This window comes from Nyctibius grandis, chromosome 2 (genome assembly GCF_013368605.1).
Source record: "Nyctibius grandis isolate bNycGra1 chromosome 2, bNycGra1.pri, whole genome shotgun sequence".
NCBI lineage: Eukaryota > Metazoa > Chordata > Aves > Nyctibiiformes > Nyctibiidae > Nyctibius > Nyctibius grandis.
In genome coordinates, this window is record NC_090659.1 from 36,462,338 (window position 1) to 36,471,756 (window position 9,419).

The 9,419-nt window shown below is 43.1% G+C and overlaps 1 long non-coding RNA gene across 1 annotated transcript; it reads right to left on the reverse strand.

Moving 5' to 3' along the window:
• Positions 1 to 7,069: 7,069 nt before the first annotated feature.
• On the reverse strand, positions 7,070 to 8,796 carry LOC137677796 (uncharacterized). Its single transcript, XR_011050317.1, has 3 exons — positions 8,587 to 8,796; positions 8,243 to 8,433; positions 7,070 to 7,346 (listed from the first exon to the last, which is right to left on the reverse strand). It is a non-coding gene; the product is annotated as an uncharacterized lncRNA (long non-coding RNA).
• Positions 8,797 to 9,419: the final 623 nt, after the last annotated feature.

The window sequence follows — 9,419 nt, forward strand, 5'->3', positions numbered from 1 at the left end:
GATGAAAGAGAAGCTGCAGAGGACATATGCAAGGGAGAAGGCCCCCAGAGGGACTTCTGCATTCCTGCTCAGAGGGGAAGTTCATTCAGAGGCTTTCTTCTACTGCTTGTACAGAGCTAATGTGCAAAGCCTGGACAACAGAAGGACCCACAAGTGCAGTGGCAGGACTACAACAGGACTGGGATGGTGGTCACATGGTGGGATGCTGCACTCACAATTTGAGCATGGTTCTGGATGAGTACAGGCTAATCAGGAAAGACAGGCAGGGAAGAGGGGAAGCAGTCACGCTCTGTGCTGAGGAGCTGTTTCACTGTGTAGATTTCCAGTATGAAACTGGAAGTGAGTTTCTAGCTCAGTACCACACAGAGGGAAAAGCACAAGGAAGGAACACAAGGGATGCTGAAGTGGGTTCTGTTGCCATTTCCTTTAGAAACCAGACAAGCCCTCCTGGGCACCCTTCTCCTTCATGGCAGCTCCCCAGGGGATCATGCCTGGTGATCCCTGAATAAGCCCCCATTTTTGCCCCCAAAGCCTGAAGTCCCAACTCTGCTGCTCACCTTCCAGCCTTCCTCTGGACCCCAACCTCCAGCATCTCATGGTTGTTGCAGGAGGGCTTGCCCTGGGTGACCAGTGTGGCCACCAGCTCTTCCCTTCTTGTGAGCAGCAACTCAGGCTGGCAAAGAGAAGGCTATGGGACACTATAATGACAGCCTACTTGGAGGTCAGTTACAGAGATGATGACCAAATCCCTCTCAGGATTGTGAGACAGATATGACCAAGGGCAACAGGCACAATTTGCTGGTCAGAACAGTCAAGCTGGGCATTAGGAAAAACTTAATAGAAAGATAGTGAAGGACCGGATAAGGCTGTCCAAAGAGGTGGTGATATCCCTGGCCTTCTGGACTAAGCTGGACAAAACCATAACAGAGCTGATCTGGCACTAGCAGCACTCCTGCTCTGAGCAGGAGGCTGGGGTACGTGGCTGCAAGGGCTTCTTTCCATCCAACATTTCTGGGGCCTTGCAATTCCTCTCCCCTTATTTGTTTTCCTGTCTGGGAAGCTAAGCTGATAGGTCAAGATCTAGCCTTTAGGGTGACTGAGAGAGGTTTTGCCAAAAAGTCACCAGGCCAGATCTGTCAAGGGAGGATATGTTGTCATTGTCTGTGTTCTTAGGGAAGAGGGAAGAGTAATGTTGCATTTATTTTTCTATCCACCTGCCTAGCGTTAACTTGCATGTTACGCATTTGCACAGACAGTGAGAACTGTGCTTTAGGAAGTAGCAAACAGACTGTTCAGGACCTGGATGACAACCCTAACACATTCAGGCTTTCTCAGGGCCATTGATTCTTAGGCTTCAGCTACAGGTTAAATGTTGCTGTGTTGTGGTCTCTGGGTTGATCAACAAGGTTGTTCAACAAGGCCAACTGCAATGTCCTGCACCTGGGTCGGGACAATCCCCAATATGAATGCAGGCTGGGGGATGAAGGAATTGAGAGCAGCCTTGTGGAGAAGGACTTGGGGGTGATGGTTGATGAGAAGCTGAACACGAGCCAAAAATGTGTGATTGTAGCCCAGAAAGCCAACCGTATCCTGGGCTGCATCAAAAGCAGCGTGACCAGCAGATCAAGGAAGATGACTCTGCCCCTCTACTCCGCTCTCATGAGACCCCACCTGGAGTACTGTGTCCAGCTCTGTGGTCCCCAGCACAGGAAGGACATGGACCTGTTGGAGCGGGTCCAGAGAAGGGACATGAAAATGGTCAGAGGGATGGAACACCTCCTCTGTGAAGAAAGGCTGAAAGACTTGGGATTGTTCAGCCTGGAGAAGAGAAGGCTCCCAGAAAACCTTATTGCATCCCTTCAATATGTAAAGGTGGGCTTATAAGAAAGATGGAGAGAGACTTCTTATCAAGGCCTATAGTGACAGGACAAGGGCAATGGTTTTAAACTGAAAGAGGGTAGGTTTAGATTAGACATAAGAAAGAAATTTTTTACAATGAGGGTGGCGAGCCACTGGAACAGGTTGCCCAGTGAAGTTGTGGATGTCCCATCATTGGAACTGTTCAAGGTCAGGTTGGACAGGGCTTTAAGCAACCTCATCTAGTGGAAGATGTCCCTGCCCATGGCAGGGGGGTTGGACTAGATGATCTGTAAAGGTCCCTTCAACCCAAACCATTTTGTGATTCTATGACTCTATGATTTCACAAGTGAGATCACAGCCTCTTAATATGGGAGCTATGGTTTTCAATTGAACATGTTTACAGCATAGGAAAAAATGAAAGGTAAATAAATATGCAATTACCTTTTTGCTTTGATCAAGGAAAAAAAAATTACACCTACCATGACAGAAAGAATCTTGAAACAATAAAAAGGGGATTTCTGTCATGGAAAAGATCATCTTTTTTTCTTTCAAACTAAATTGAGCTCTAAAGCCAGCACTTATCACAGAAGATTCCCTCCTTCAAAAAATTACTTTGTATGACTCAAAATTTTCAGCTCAATAAACATAATTTGGAACCTTTTTTTGTAGAAAAACAAAGTATATTTTGAAGTGATTATTTTTTCACTCCAAAAACTTTTTCTCCAAAAATAACTTCAAACAGCAGTCCACTGAAATCTGTATCAATTTAAGAAATACATTTCACTAGCGCAATCTTCTTTCTAGAGACAGCTGTTCAACAAATGTTTTTGAACAGCTCTCATGGAATCTAGATGGGGAGTTGTGAGGAAATATGTCTCATCTTTATGTTACGATCAGGACAGTTTAATTGTCAGAAAGCTTTAGCTACAACATGTATGTCATCTCCATCAGAAGACAGAAGTTGAGGTATCCTACCCTCCCTGTTTTATGTCGTCACTAAAACAACATAAAAGTGGCCAAATTCAATTAGTGGAGACAGATCTTGTGCAATATGATAAAGCTTATGCACAGAGCTCTTCTTTCTTTCCCAAATGTGCTCAGAAGCTACACCCTAATCTTTTAAAATATATAGATATACAGCTGTTAAATGCAGTGGTAACCACTTGCAAGAGTAAACCTGCTGCTTTAATGCTCACCTTCCCATTTTGTGTCAATATAGGAGAGTAAGAGTGGAATGCATGTCCCCTCAAGGACAGGAATATTTTTAAACAAAGTTCACCAAGACTTTTACAAGGCTATAATTAAAAGATATTTTAAAAGAATATTTATTTTGCACCTTCTGTTCATGATCTGTTAGTCCTGTACTGCATTCTGAGATCAAAATGCAACATAAGCAGAAAGATTTACCACAGTGCTTTCCAGCTCAGTGAAAGATGTCTGTCCTTCTCTTTTTTTCCCCCCAGCCATCACCATTTCAACAGAGTGCCTTTATGGGATAATCAAAAGAAAACATCCTGGAAATTTCTGACATAACTTCACTTTTTTTCCCCCCCTCCATCTGAAACAAGGGCCAGATGCACACTTTGGGACTCAGTCATAGTGAGGGGCTTTTTGGTTATTTAATTACAGTTTTTAATTAATGTGATAAAGCTTAACTGATCCTAAATAGTGGTAGCAGTTGACAAATTACAAGAGCACTCTATGCCCACAGAAAAGCTAATGCTGCAAGGAAAGCACAGGCAGTCAACACTAGTTTGTAATTGGTTACATTTCAAAGAAATAGTTTTTCCTAGTGTCTTTGTGCATGTAGGATTACTACAGTCTTTGAAGTTTAAATAATTTTTAAGATCTGGCTAGGGGCAAATTAGATAAGAAGGTGGCTGCGCAATTATATTAATACTTTGGAAAGCTTATATGGTTATAAGATCCAAATACTTATCGTGATAAAATGCTGCCAACACTTTAAAAAGGTGTACTGACTTATTTTTTACCTATAAATTTTGTTGCTGACAGATTAGTAGGCGCATGATTCAGTACTTAGCACTGGTAACATGATTCATCCAGGTTTCTGAACAGTTGTCCGAGATGAAGGCTCCAGTGAAGACTCTAGCACTGCGAATCGACGTCCACAGGACTTGGCCACGCTCGCAGTACAGCGTGGAGAGCCTTGCTGAGCTGAGGCTTGGTGCTGTTTTCCAGCTCAGCCCACTGAAACACGCACCAAAAACATCTGCTTGAGGTGGTGCCAGACCCATCAGGTCCCACACATGATCACAAGACTCGTTTCTCTACTCCCCTTCACACCCACTGGCCAGGGCCTCTGAGCAGCTGTGCCTGGTGCCTGGCTTCGTTGGGCAGTGGGGACTGCCCTGCAGCCAGGACAGGCACCACTCAGAGACAGATGCTCTAGCAACAGCCTCTCCCACAGCACACTGTTTCCTCGTGCTATCTTCGTCACGTTGTCTGGCATGCTCATCACATGCCTTCGTCACCTGATTAAATGCCTGGCCCCATCACTGAGCCTGGTGCAGGATTCCTGCACAGGACTTCACTAACTCGAGAGGTCTGTTGTGATGGACTGGCAGATCCCATCTCTGCATCTCCTTTTAGATTACATGGGTTTGGACTGTCAATCACTCTTGCTGACAAAGAAATCAATTCTTTCCAGAGACCCAAGTGGTTTTGTAAAATGCATTCTGAATCATATCAACCAGATGCCTTTATAAAGCTGCATTTGTGACCAAGACTTGATAAAAAAAAGGGATCTGCAAACTCAAGCATATCTTTAAACCTCTTCAAAAGTCAGCTAACTGTATGAAGCAGTGGTAGGCAACTGAAAAGGAGATGTCATTTCAGCCTGTGTATATAAATCTTCATTTCAGTGAAAAACTCCAACAAAAGCAGTCTCATTTTTTAGGAGGAAAAAAAAGTCTCATCTGTGTTTGCAAGAAGAAAGAGCCAAAGTTTCATGCAAACTCCTTTCACACATCCTTCAGGAGCTGAGCCCCATTCGTTTGAGAAGCAAGCGTTCAATGTGATTCACTGTGATTCACTACAAAAGATGTTAGATACCTGTGTTCTTTTGAAAACCCTATTATGTGATAGTTTGGGTCTTTGGATGCCTGAGTATTATTGGAAATCTGCTCTAGTTTGCCTGTCATGTACACACAGTTAAGGTGAGGAATTATCGCCATTTTCTAGATCTGGGAATGGAGATGCACGGAAGTTGAATTGTTTACCCAGGGAAGAACACAGGAACACTCCCACTGGGTTAGAGCAAAAATCCACTCAACCGAGGAGACTGTCCTGAATGGTGTCAGCAATGGAGACTTAGAACAAGGCTGTAAGTAATATGTCTTGTGTTGTATTTCCGTTGTTTTGCCTTCAAAGCTCCTAGCAACTGTTATCATAGGGACTTTTTGAGTCAGAGTTGCATCCAGTGGGCCATGTTCAACAGCCATCCACACAGGAGTGAGCTATTGGTTGAGAACAGATCAGATCCGAATTTTTAGCCTCCTGCCTTGTACGCTGTATCCTTGTAAAGGACGTCTAAAGCCTGCAATCAAGTTCACCTTAAGCCTGAAATCTCCTGAAGATGAAAGCATAAAACAATTGTCCCCTGAGAAGCTGGAGACGGAACTCAGCCGGGGTTCAGGGACACAAGGTTTTCACATGGAGTCTCTCACAGAATTTAAATTTTCCATCTGGAACCTGGACCTACTGAGGTGAACAGAAGTGTTACAAAACCCCACAGAGCCAGCTGTGCAGTTAAGTTTGATATCTATGAGACAGAGCAATGTCAATCACTTATCACCATCATTACATTCAACACACTCCGCAAGAGGAATCACTGAGAGCTTTCAAGAGCACTTCAAGGTTTGCTTTGCTGCAGTATCTGTTGCAGAGGACTGCATTTTCCATTGTAATGTACTGCTTTAAAATGAATCCCTACAAGGTAAAAATTTCTTAAGCTATTGTGGTGTTACAATTTTAATAAATATTTTCCTTGTTGATTACAAATTTCCCTAGTACTCTATGCCAGCAAAGCAAGGAAGGAGTTGCTGCAAGCAATGTCAATTAACAACTAACAACTGAAAGAATCAACTAATTCACCTGCCGGACATCACTCACTCATCAGGCTGGCTTTCATTAACTTAAAACACCCACTAGTGATTAACAGTACTTCACTTGCCCACTAAAAAGAAAAAGCACACTTCTGAGAAATTAGCTGTATTACATCTTGTAGGACATTTGTGATGGAGAGAGAGGTAGGTTTTGCAACTTGTTCCAAGAAAACCAATGCCTTCGCTTAAAGAAAAACGTCAGAAAAGCACAGGGTGAGAAACAGAGGACAAGTGGGAATGACACTGCAGCAGCACAGCTTCTTGGAAGCTGGACAAGGTTACTGGAGCATCTCCGGTTTAGCAAGTCAATGCTGCAAAGTGTTAAGCATCTCCATTCCTGCTGGAGTTAGTGGACACACAAAATCCTGAAGGAGGAGAAATATTTCTAAACTAAAAACTCTTTTACTCAGCGCTTTCTTTTTTGCTGAAGCAAAAAATCACTGAGTTCAAAATCAGTGAAAAGCTGATCCAACAGCTTATGCAAGTGAGTTTCTTGCCAAAAGAAGGAGTGCTGGTACAAATTAATAACTTAAGGAAAAATGGGAATACAGCGGAAACATCTAAAATTATTTAACAATGTATCTGAGCCCATTAAAATATGAAATTTTTTACTAGAGAACTGAAACATGTATTTATATTTCAAAAGAAAAAGCAAAACCTAAATGTCATCTTGGCAATTATTAAACAGTTAAATTTATTTCAAAAGAAACAAAAAAAAATTTAAAGGTTATGTTTATATAGCACGGTGCAGTATCATGTAAAGATGCCAGACTAGCCCTTAACATTGGATGTTGGAGAAGAGTATTGCCAAGCGAGCAAGGAGACTATCGATGCAAATATAACCTGTTGCTGCTTAGGAAGGGTAGTGAACCAAGGCAGGGTCACGCTATGATGACCAGGTCCCTTCTAGAATCAGAATTATCTTGTAGAGAACTGGTGTGAAAATTTCTGGATGGCACTGTTATCGCGAAGGAAGCTATGTTCGCCTAGACATTTCATCTAACCCTCTTTCTGGTTTATGAAGGTTTTCGAGCAGTGTTCTAGACATTGTGTTTCATTTTCCCTCTTTGCCATGATATTCCTCTGTATACTTTATTCAACGTTGAAGGGAAACAAGCTCATAAAATGCAACTGATGCCTGTCCAAGCAAAAGAACTTTGGGTATCTCAAAAACAAGCAAATAGAAAAAGTATCAAGTGAATGTATTTAGGCTCTTGTGACAATCCACGTTGCTCATAAACTGCATGTCTGCAGTCCCTGTGGGAGTACTGTCCAGGAAGCCAACCCCATTTTGGCTATGCAGAACTTCACCTTGACAGACGTCCTTTCATCTCCATCTTCAATGTAAATTCCCAAGGGCTGCTAGCACAAAACGAAAAATAGAGACTCACTAAGTGAACTGGCTCCTTCACAAAAGCATAAACATCTTGGACAACACAACAGGAGGGGGTTGGTTTGACCAATCACTTTGCATCTCTCCTTGGCAGCGAAGCTACCTGGCTGCGGTCTCCATCCCTTGGGGAGCCTGATCAGGGTGTCACATGCCAGTGACATTGCGCTGAGATCTGCTGGAAGATGCTTGGGTGCAGAAGGTTTTGACACAGAAAAGACTGTGAAATGAAGCTGCTTTAGACAAGGGACAATACAAGAGGTAGAAACAGGTGGATAAGTTAAGGGAGAACAACTAAAAGCTAAATCTGACACACACGTGTACTTCTTTTAAATACAGCTTTTTAAATATTTCTGTGAAAGACAGCCATCATTTTTCAATGCACTCCATGGCTAGTCTTTGCACAGAGATTTGGCCTTTCTTGCTCTTTCTCTTCCTTCTGAGATCCTCACAAGCAAAAATGCTGTTTGCTATAATCTCACCTCTTTCCCCAGTATGACTCTACTTGCCTTAGCCCCAAAAACTAAAGTTCCAAGATAGCTCAGTTAGAGGCTGTAGGAGGAGCAACGATCATGGTAAGACGCAAGGCTAATTCTCCTGATTAGACCAATGTATTTCCCCTCCTGCTGGTCCTGAGGTCCTCTGAAAGCCACCAGCAGGCATAGAAAACCTCACCAACAACCTCCCTGTGCAGTGGCCGAACCTCCTTTTCCCAGGCATAACTGCAGGCAAATAGCTAACAGCTAGACACAAATTTTTCCTAGCATCTAACTTCAAGATGCTTGAAAAACAGAGAAAAGTGATTTAGATAGATTTGATTTTAACAATAAAGAAAAAAAAATCATTTATCTAGATGTACAGGACTTACCGTATTCACTCTGACCAAAAGCCACCTTTTCACTGTCTCCAAAGCATAAGGATGTATTTCCTTTTCGAAGTGTTGTAGAAATACTGCTCAGGCATATTTCCAGCTTTTTCCTTTTCTCATTTTTCACAGTTAACCGCATTCATAACTTGCAATACTAGTTTCCCCTTTGGAGGTGGCAGTTAGTATAATTGCTGGAAAAAAGAAAAACAGCACTGGAAAGTACGGACCAAGGAGCCAACAACACCGAAAGTCACAGACATGACAGAAAGGTAGGCAGGTCGTGCTTTTAGGAGGAATGTCAAAAAACAGTGGGTTTTCATGAACTGTGGAAAAAAGCTACGCACCTACCAGCTGAGGACATGTTGTATGGTAGGAAGTAATCAATTATGTGCCAGATGTGTTTGTCCTCCAAGTCATGTTTCCTTTTATGCACTTTCCTTCTGTTTGTAGCAGTGTGCAGAGCGCTACAGGCTACCTGAATGTTTTCTTCTTGCATCTTCCTATTTCCACAAGATCATTTCAGCAGAGGCATTTCCATTCTCAACAAAAGCAAACTGTTCCTATCTGTATCAGACAAACCATATGGAGAAAACAAATCATTAATTTATGACTTAGAAGACACATTTTTATGACAGGACTTTGTAACACCCTACACTTTTAAAATTTAGTTTTTCAGTACATCTACAAGCAGATAGGAAAATAAAATTAGGAATAGGAGATTCTTCACAGTGGCAGCATGCTGTCCTCAATCCTCAGGCTGCAATTACAGATCCTTTTCTGCCAGTAGCAGCCACAGATAAAGCTGTTCCTGCTCCCCCATACGCACAGCACCCTGATGCTGGTGGGTGTAAGGGGTCAGGGCTGCCTGGTGGGGAAGGAGGGACAGGGACGGGCATTTGGGGACAGCAACACCTTTACTCAGCTGAGCAGCAGGAGAGCCACGTGCCTGACCGCAGCCTTGGCTGGCGGGGATCAGTCTAGTCCAGAAGTCCCATCTTTGGTTCAGGATGGTATCGGACAGCAGGTGACCTTTCCTTCCCCGTGCTCCTCTGCCAGCCTCGATGGAGGAGAGGCACTAGTTTTATTAGCCTGATGTGAAAATGCCTGACTGTTCCCAGCATTTGGCAACGCTTGGGAAGGGAGCCAGGATTTTCACCCTCCTGTGCACTGGCCATGT